This window comes from Triticum dicoccoides, chromosome 4A (genome assembly GCF_002162155.2).
Source record: "Triticum dicoccoides isolate Atlit2015 ecotype Zavitan chromosome 4A, WEW_v2.0, whole genome shotgun sequence".
NCBI classification, from domain to species: Eukaryota; Viridiplantae; Streptophyta; class Magnoliopsida; order Poales; family Poaceae; genus Triticum; species Triticum dicoccoides.
In genome coordinates, this window is record NC_041386.1 from 430,389,209 (window position 1) to 430,399,119 (window position 9,911).

The following is a 9,911-nucleotide window of genomic DNA, read 5'->3' on the forward strand; positions in this document are numbered from 1 at the left end:
TTAAATTATTGAATAAACTTTCAACCATAGTTTTCTTATTGGATGGAAATGTTATCCAACATGGTGTGAGAAAAAAAAAGTTTAAACAAGGACTCAAAAGGTTTTCGTTTCTCCTGAAAACCAAAGCAATTCAATCAATAGTATCTTATTATTAACATTCCAAAATTTGGAAAATTTTGGGATGTTACAAACTACCACCCTTGAAAGAAATCTCGTCCTCGAGATTTGCAGAGGCTAGCAAGAATTGGGTTAGGGTTGAGGTTTCTTGGATTACTTCCCCGGGGTTATTTCATATCATCTTCGGGCTTGCAGGAATGTCTTCCGTTGATACAATTCCTTTTACCACTGTCACTTCAACATATCCTGAAGCGTTAGACACCATCCTTGGTCTTAGCTAATTGTTGATCGGGTCCTTTATACTCCCAGGGTATTCTTAGGGTACTACCACCCTTAAAAACAAACTTGTGGGGATGATGATTCTTCATTGAGCTTCTGTGATTAAGAACTGGGCTTTTCCTCAAAAGAGAAGACTTTCTCAAAATCCATAGATTCCAAAACTACTTTCGAGACTCTCATGGTGGTCGAAAGCTTCTGATAGAACTCCTTCATGTTCCTTCCTTACCATACCATCTACATTAGGCATGAGAGCCTATCTATAAAGGTAATACGTCTTACCATTCTATGGTTTTGGGCTTGTCGTGTCGACACTCAACTAGGGTCTCAAATCTCTCCGACTTACCCATCAAACATACAAAAGTATATAATAAGAGTCTCTGGTATGGTGATCAATCCATCTCGTACTCAAATCATTACCCCATATGTAGATTGGTGAATCGCGTGTTCTAACACTCGGTCATTCTCACTCCTCTTTAAGAGGTCTTCACCTGCAAAGCTAATAAAACGTCTTTGGGTGGCGTTAATCCTACTCAAGTCATGGTAAAACTTGCAGTCGTAAAATTTCCTTGCATCTTCACTTGGTTTCTTCAGATCATGTATGACAATATGAGATTGAGTTTGAAACTTCTTTAATTCTTTCCAAGTAATTGCCCTTGGAATTCATCGATGGCTATAAGCCTCTTACACCATGTGTCAGTCTCTCGGATGAAATACTGGGAAGCATAATCCATCTTCTCCGTTGGATTTACTTTGATGTCTTCCATTATTCCTATATCCTGAATCCACTCTTGTACTTCTGAATGTGTCACTTGTCCCATCAAAATAATTCCTTCCATCTTTGGGTTTAAGGTTTGGTCAGAGAAGAGGATAGAGTTTAGAGAAAGAGAGATGGATACACACACAACAATCAATAAACAACTCAATGTTTATAATACTCATACATCTTCTGTAATTAACACCTCTCGAGGTTGAATAAATAATACAACCTACAGAGTTTGTATCCTAATAACGCAAGGTTTTTTTTTCAAAAAAAAAATCACACAACTCAAATGACAACAAAATCAAATCAATGGCGAAGAACTCCAACAAAAATCTAAATTTCACTCATAGATTTCAAACAAACAATTCCTATGGTACCTTCATCCACATGATTTCTTATGGTCGTGCACACTACTCGCACTCTTTTGTTTATTTCACAACTCTCATGGTGGGCTTGTATACTATTTGAATCGTGTGGGATATTCCATGACAGTGGTAATCTTCAACTTCTTCATAGCCATCTTAGTCTTGAGTGTCTTCGGTTCTTCTTTAACAAGGTCACTGGAGTTTGGAAGGTTGGTCATCTAAGTTTTTGAAAGCAGAAGAGAACTTAGTAAAGAAAAGAAGAGGGTACGAGAAAGCTATTATTACTACTGGAAATTTAAGTTGTTCCTATCAAGGTCTTCCTATTTCTAAGCCATTTTCTAGGGTCACGTCCTACAGTCAACGTATGCTCTGATACCATTTTGTAACGACCTGGATTTGGTAGAATCCAAGTCTATGTGCTTACTGTGCTATCCCCGGATCATAGCTAGCACACACAGTAACAAAAATGAATATCAGTAAGACATATATCATTCTACTACAACGGTAGATCCAGATATATATAAATCATACCTTAGGCACAACTCAAGTTGGCAGATACTACAGCGGAATAATACGTAGTCACTAAGTTAGGATCCATCAACGCCACTGGGCTCATTGAGTATAGACCATAACCCTATCGTCTCTTAATCTGTCAAGATCTGTACATGACAAGTGCAGGTGAGTACGGAATGTACTCGCAAGTTGCAAAGGAAAGTTTAACAGAATATATATGCAACGTAAGAATTGTGGAGGTTTCATTTGCGTAAAGCCAATTTTCTCATATACTAAATTTTATAAACTACTTTGGAATAGAAATAATTTTTAGTATAAAAAGTAGGAGTGAGACACTTGGATATACGCACCAGTGCTCAGTCTCTAAAATAGTTTTAAAACATACATAAGGTTGAGGTGAAACACATTCACTGTGCTCATTCCTCAACTTTAACCCTTAAAACAGATTTTTAGAAAAAGAAAGGGCAGATTCTTCTTCAGTCCAAGTCTTCAGTTGCTCAAAATTGCCCGTAACCGGGGCACGGCTAATCGATCAGGTTTAACCCTTTGCAGAGGTCGTACACGTTCCCCACATGACACAACCAATCCCCGTTTATCATTACACACTTGGGTGTACGACTAGGAGGAGGTTGTGACGAAGCCTTTCCGTAACAGCCCCCTATACCACCAAGCCGCCCGCAACTTCGGCACGAAGGCCTCTCTCCGATGGCGGTCTTGGGGTAGGGTTTCCCGTTAGTACTGAGCTAAGCCAGAGCCCATAGTAGCATGTGGCTGTACTGGAAGCTACATCAAATCGTACTTGGAAGATCTCAGTCCCCTGGACGGCAATCCCCACCAAAAACCTGTGTGCAAGACCCCAGTCGGGCGCATTCACTACAAGACCCCGATGAGCGCAATCACTTGTAGACGCTCCCGTCAATACCATTCCGCCCAGGGAGTAGAAGTAAAATAGTATATAGGTGTTCTTTCAAAAGTTTTCACAAAATGTTGCCCCAAAGGAGGGCAGGTTTAGAGGTTTAAAACAATTTTTGTTTTCATCCCACCCATTTTATGCAAGCGTGGCCAAGCGTGTTTACAAGTCTTGAACATATGGCTCTAGCTAGTAATAATACTTTGTAAAACTTTTGTAAAACATGCATAGTATTTAAATTCAAAGAGATATGCATAATATAAAAATATAGGTTAGAGCATGATCAAATTTGCAACTTGCCTGATTCTTGAAGTTGGTATATTCTACTTCGAGTCGTCTCTCCTTCACCTTACGATATATCTAACGGTACAAGAAAATAATTTAACACACAACAATTGCAAATGAAGATCCAAATAAAAAAATACAAATTCACAATAAATACATTCGTAGGATAATTAGCACGACGTGGCTATGGTTTGAGATAGAATCAAGTTTGGTCTTAAACGAGACATGACATAGTCATATCCTAGGGTTGGATCAAGTGATACTAAGTGAAGATCTTGGTTTGATATAGAAGATGGGTTGTGAGACAATTCTATCATGAGATTATTCGGAATATTTGACTTGGGCTAAATAAAACTGGCATGGCATAAGTTTCGAGATAAAAGGATTAAATCCTTAATCTTGTAACTTCAAAGTTTTGTGGTGATATCGAATGACCAGAGAGGCCTCATCTATCTAAGGATTTCTACTGAAGAATCAAATTCAATTTAATAAAGTTATTAAATTATGATTAAAGAAAGTCAAATTAAGGTGATGATGCTAAAACAGTGACTAAACATCATTGAAAAAATTATTCTATGAGTTCTAACAGAATGGTGAGGTCCTAAGGTCCAACTTTCATATATAAAACATTTTTATATGAATTACAGAATAAAAGATATAGTAAAAATACTCATCTTAACATTTAAATCAAAACTAAATTTTAATTTGCGCAAAAGTGAGATTTTATAATTTCACAAAAATGTACAGGTTTCAACGAATCCGGGGATATCTTATTTGTTAAAATCGGACATACGGTTTGGGAGATACGAATTTCTAAAGTTTGGATATTTTTCTGAAAATTGAATTACGGGATTATCATTAAGCTGCCATGTGGCCACTTCTGATTGGTTGATACCTCTTCATATAAGAACACGCTTGAGGAAAAAAATGGCCGGGTGCTCATCGTGAGAGTTCGCCGGAGTTTTGCCGGAGTTCGAGAAGAAAGCCCCCGACGTCATTGAACGGTTGGACGGTGTAGAGGTCGATGAGGCGGTCCCAAGGAACATAGATAGGTGCTCGTCTCCTTCCTCGAGTGTCGTGGAGATATCGCCGGAGTTGTATGGAGCTCCGGTCAGTTGCGTTCTTCGCGGAGGTCGTGCTCTGGCTTGGTGCTTGCGGAAAACAAATTGTCAGAAAAATTCGCACGGAAACAACTCGTCCAGGTAAGGAGTTTGAGAGCAAGGGTCTCGCTGGAGAGGTCGTGAGCTTCAATGAAAAAAGACGGCGGCCTCGACTCCGACGAGCAATTGCTCGGGAATCGAAGGGCGTTGGAGAGGGGTTCGTGGACTGGGAGATGCAGGGCGAATAGAGGTTCCTTGGGCCCCCCTTTTATACCATAGCAGAGAGCCGAAACGGAGCGGCGCATCTTCAATATTAAGGCATCAATGGCAGCCGTTTCTGGTGTGGTAATGGTCATTAGGGCGAGGTTTATTGTGGGTAACGGAAGAGAAAGAGTCGGGGCGGAGTGGGGGATCCGTTCAGAGCGGTTTTAGGGCGAGGGAGAGGAGGGGAGGGTGGGGTGCGGGGTGGGGATCTGGCACGCCAGGCTGTTGCTCTCTGTTTCTGTTGGTGAACGACGAGAGGAAGATGACCATCGATTGGTATGGGCCTTAGTGGGAGAAATTGGCCCAAAGGAAAAAGGCAAGGAAAATAAACAAGGTGGGCTGTGATGTGTTGTTGCCTCACGCCTGTGCGAGATTTAGAGAGAGAGAATGGACCGGGTCGAGCTAGAGTTTAGGAATTAGGATTGAAATATAATTACGTACATAAGTACGTTCGCAAAAAGTTTACTTAAAACAAATAATAAAAATGTTTACATTAGTGTAAATATTATTTAGATTCCACAAAAATTAGTTTCAAAATTTAAGAAAAATATATTTTGTGCACAACTACTATTAATGCTTTATGGACATAATTGATTTACTCAAAAATGAATTTTGAGTTTTGCAAATTCACAAAAAGATAATTGTATTTCCAAATATTTTTTTGAGAAGTCGCATTATATCCTCTCATTAAATTTATTTGTTAATTTGGAAATATCTGAATCGCATTAAATTTTCAAATAAGATCTAATTGCAAATGGAACTCCAATATCAAAGAACCTCAAATGAAATTTTTATCCACCACATTTGAGAAAGTCATTTTATTCTCACTCCATAGTATTTAATATGGTTTCAGAATATTTCAAATGAGTCAAAAGAAATGAATGCCACTTTAAATTATTGAATAAACTTTCAACCATAGTTTTCTTATTGGATGGAAATGTTATCCAACATGGTGTGAGAAAAAAAAAGTTTAAACACGGACTCAAAAGGTTTTCGTTTCTCCTGAAAACCAAAGCAATTCAATCAATAGTATCTTATTATTAACATTCCAAAATTTGGAAAATTTTGGGATGTTACAATGCATTGCTTCGTAAGGAGCTGATTTGGATCCATATGTTTCATGCTATGGTTAGGTTTACCTTAATACTTCTGTTGTAGTTACTGATGCTTGCAATGGGGGTTAATCATAAGTATTATGTTTGTCCAAATAAGGACAGCACCAAAGCACCGGTCCACCCACATATCAAATTATCAAAGTACCGAACGTGAATCATATGATCGTGATGAAAACTAACTTGACGATAATTCCCATGTGTCCTCGGGAGCTCTTTCCCTCATATAAGAGTTTGTCCAGGCTTGTCCTTTGCTACAAAAAGGATTGGGACATATTGCTGCACCTTATTTACTTTTATTACTTACTACTCGTTACAAATTACCTTATCACAAAACTATCTGTTACCGATAATTTCAGTGCTTCCAGAGAATACCTTACTGAAAATTGCTTATCATTTCCTTCTGCTCCTCGTTGGGTTCGACACTCTTACTTATTGAAAAGTTACGATAGATCCCCTACACTTGTGGGTCATCAAGACTCTTTTCTGGCGCCATTGCCGGGGAGTGAAGCGCCCTTGGTAGGTGGAATTTGGTAAGGAAAATTTATATAATGTGCTGATATTTACTGTTACTTGTTACTATAGAAAGTAATCCTTTGAGGGGTTTGTTCGGGGTATCTTCATCTTGTCCGGCACCACAATTAGTTACCCCTCATCCTACTGAACCTACCGAAAATGTTTACTTTGAAATTCCTTCGGGTATGATAGAGAAACCGCTAGCTAATCCTTTTGCAGGAGATGGAACATTGCATCCCAATTTACACTTAATCTATGTGGATGAAGTTTGTGGATTATTTAAGCTTGCAGGTATGCCCGATGATGTTATCAAGAAGAAAGTCTTCCCTTTATCTTTGAAAGGAGATGCATTAACATGGTATAGGCTATGTGATGATATGGGATCATGGGACTACATACGGTTGAAAGTGGAATTCCATCAGAAGTTTCATCCTATGCATCTTGTTCATCATGATCGTAATTATATATATAATTTTTTGCCTCGCGAAGGAGAAAGCATCGCTCAAGCTTGGGGGAGGCTTAAGTCAATGTTATATTCATGCCCCAATCATGAGCTCTCAAGAGAAATTATTATTCAAAATTTTTATGCTCGACTTTCTGACAACAATTGCTCCATGCTCGATACTTCTTGTACTGGTTCCTTTATTATGAAGACTATTGAATTCAAATGTAATTTATTAGAGAGAATTAAACACAACTCTGAAGATTGGGATCCGGACGAAGGTAAGGAGTCAGGTATAACACCTAAGTTTGATTGTGTTAAATGTTTTATGGATACCGATGTTTTTCGTAAATTTAGCACTAAATATGGACTTGACTCTGAGATAGTAGCTTCTTTATGTGAATCCTTTGCTACTCATGTTGATCTCCCTAAGGATAAGTGGTTTAAATATAATCCTACCATTGAAGTAAAAGTAGTTACACCTATTAAACTTGAAGAAAAGACTATCACTTATAGTGATCCTGTTGTTCCTACTGCTTATGTTGAGAAACCACCATTCCCTTTAGAATAAAGGATCATGCTAAAGTTTCAACTGTTGTCAACAAAAGTAGTATTAGGACACACAAACCCCCTGAGCAAGTAAAAGTTGAACCTAATATTGCTATTGTTAAAGATCTCTTGGCTGATAATATTGATGGGCATGCTATTTATTTCTGTGATGAGACTGCTAGAATTAATAAACCTGGTGCTAAAGGTAAACATAGACCTGTGGTAGGCATGCCTGCTATTTCTGTTAAAATAGGAGATCATTGTTATCATGGCTTGTGTGATATGGGTGCTAGTGCTAGTGCAATACCTATTTCCTTATACAAAGAAGTTATGCATGATATTGCACTAGCTGAGATAGAAGGTATCGATGTTACCATTAACCTTGCTAATAGAGATACTATTTCACCAATTGGGATTGTTAGAGACGTTGAAATCTTGTGTGGGAAGGCTAAATATCTTGCTGATTTCCTTGTTCTTGGTTCCCCTCAAGATAGCTTCTTGGTTCCCCTCAAGATAGCTTTTGTCCCATTATATTTGGTAGACCCTTCTTGAATACTGTTAATGCTAAGATAGATTGCAAGAAGGATGTTGTTACTATTGGTTTGGATGATATGTCTCATGAGTTTAATTTTTCTAAATTCCGTAGACAACCCCGTGATGAAGAATTGCCTAGTAAAGATGAAATTATTGGTCTTGCTTCTATTGTTGTGCCTCCTAATGATCCTTTAGAACAATATTTGCTAGACCATGGGAATGATATGTTTATGAATGAAAGAAGGGAAATAGATGAAGTATTCTTCAAATGAGGACCTATTCTGAAACACAACTTGCCTGTTGAAATCCTAAGGGATCCTCCTCCACCCAAGGGTGATCCCATGTCTGAGCTTAAACCTTTGCCTGATACTCTTAAATATGCTTATCTTGATGCAAAGAAGATATATCCTGTTATTATTGGTGCTAACCTTTCAGAGAAGGAGGAAGAGAAATTATTGAAAACTCTAAAGAAGCACCGTGCTGCTATTGGATATACTCTTGATGATCTTAAGGGCATTAGTCCCACTCTATGTCAACACAAAATAAATTTGGAGAAAGACGCCAAACCAGTTATTGATCACCAATGACGGCTGAATCCTAAGATGAAAGAAGTGGTAAGAAAGGAAATATTAAAGCTCCTTGAGGCAGGTATAATTTATCCCGTTGCTCATAGTCAATGGGTAAGTCCTGTCCATTGTGTCCCTAAGAAGGGAGGTATTACTATCGTTCCTAATGATAAAGATGAATTGATCTGCAAAGAATTATTACAGGTTATAGAATGGTAATTGATTTCCGCAAATTAAATAAGGCTACTAAAAAAGATCATTACCCCTTACCTTTTATTGATCAAATGCTAGAAAGATTATCCAAACATACACATTTTTGCTTTCTAGATTATCCAAACATACCTGTGTCAGCTGATGATCAAGCAAAGACCAGTTTTACTTGCCCTTTTGGTACTTTTTCTTATGTACGTATGCCTTTTGGTTTATGTAATGCACCTGTTACCTTTCAAAGATGCATGATATCTATATTCTCTGACTTTTGTGAAAAGATTTGTGAGGTTTTCATGGACGATTTCTCCGTTTATAGATCCTGTTTTGATGATTGCTTGAGCAAGCTTGATCGAGTTTTGCAAAGATTTGAAGAAACTAATCTTGTCTTGAATTAGGAGAAGTGCCACTTTGAGGTTAATGAAGGTATTGCCTTGGGGCACAAAATTTATGAAAGAGGCATTGAAGTTGATAAAGCTAAAGTTGATGCTATTGAAAAGATGCCATGTCCCAAGGGCATTAAAGGCATAAGAAGCTTCCTCGGCCACGCCGGTTTTTATAGGAGGTTCATTAAGGACTTCTCAAAAATTTCTCAGCCTCTGACTAATCTATTACAAAAAGATATTCCTTTTGTCTTTGATGATGATTGTGTAGAAGCATTTGAAATACTTAAGAAAGCATTGATTTCTGCACCTATTATTCAACCACCTGATTGGAATTTACCCTTTGAAATTATGTGTGATGCTAGTGATTATGCTGTAGGTGTTGTTCTAGGGCAAAGAGTTGATAAGAAATGAAATGTTATTCAATATGCTAGTAAAACTCTAGACAATGCCCATAGAAATTATGCTACTACTGAAAAAGAATTTTTAGCAGTTGGGAACGTAGTAATTTCAAAAAAATTCCTACGCACACGCAAGATCATGGTGACACATAGCAACAAGAGGGAAGAGTGTTGTCTACGTACCCTCGTAGACCGAAAGCGGAAGCGTTAGCACAACGCGGTTGATGTAGTCATACGTCTTCACGGCCCGACTGATCAAGCACCGAAACTACGGCACCTCCGAGTTTTAGCACACGTTCAGCTCGATGACGATCCCCGGACTCCGATCCAGCAAAGTGTCGGGGAAGAGTTCCGTCAGCACGACGGTGTGGTGACGATCTTGATGTTCTACCATCGCAGGGCTTCGCCTAAGCACCGCTACAATATTATCGAGGATTATGGTGGAAGGGGGCACCGCACACAGCTAAGAAAATGATCACGTGGATCAACTTGTGTGTCTATGGGGTGCCCCTTGCCCCCGTATATAAAGGAGTGGAGGAGGGGAGGGCCGGCCCTCTCTATGGCGCGCCCTAGGGGAGTCCTACTCCCACCGGGAGTAGGATTCCCCC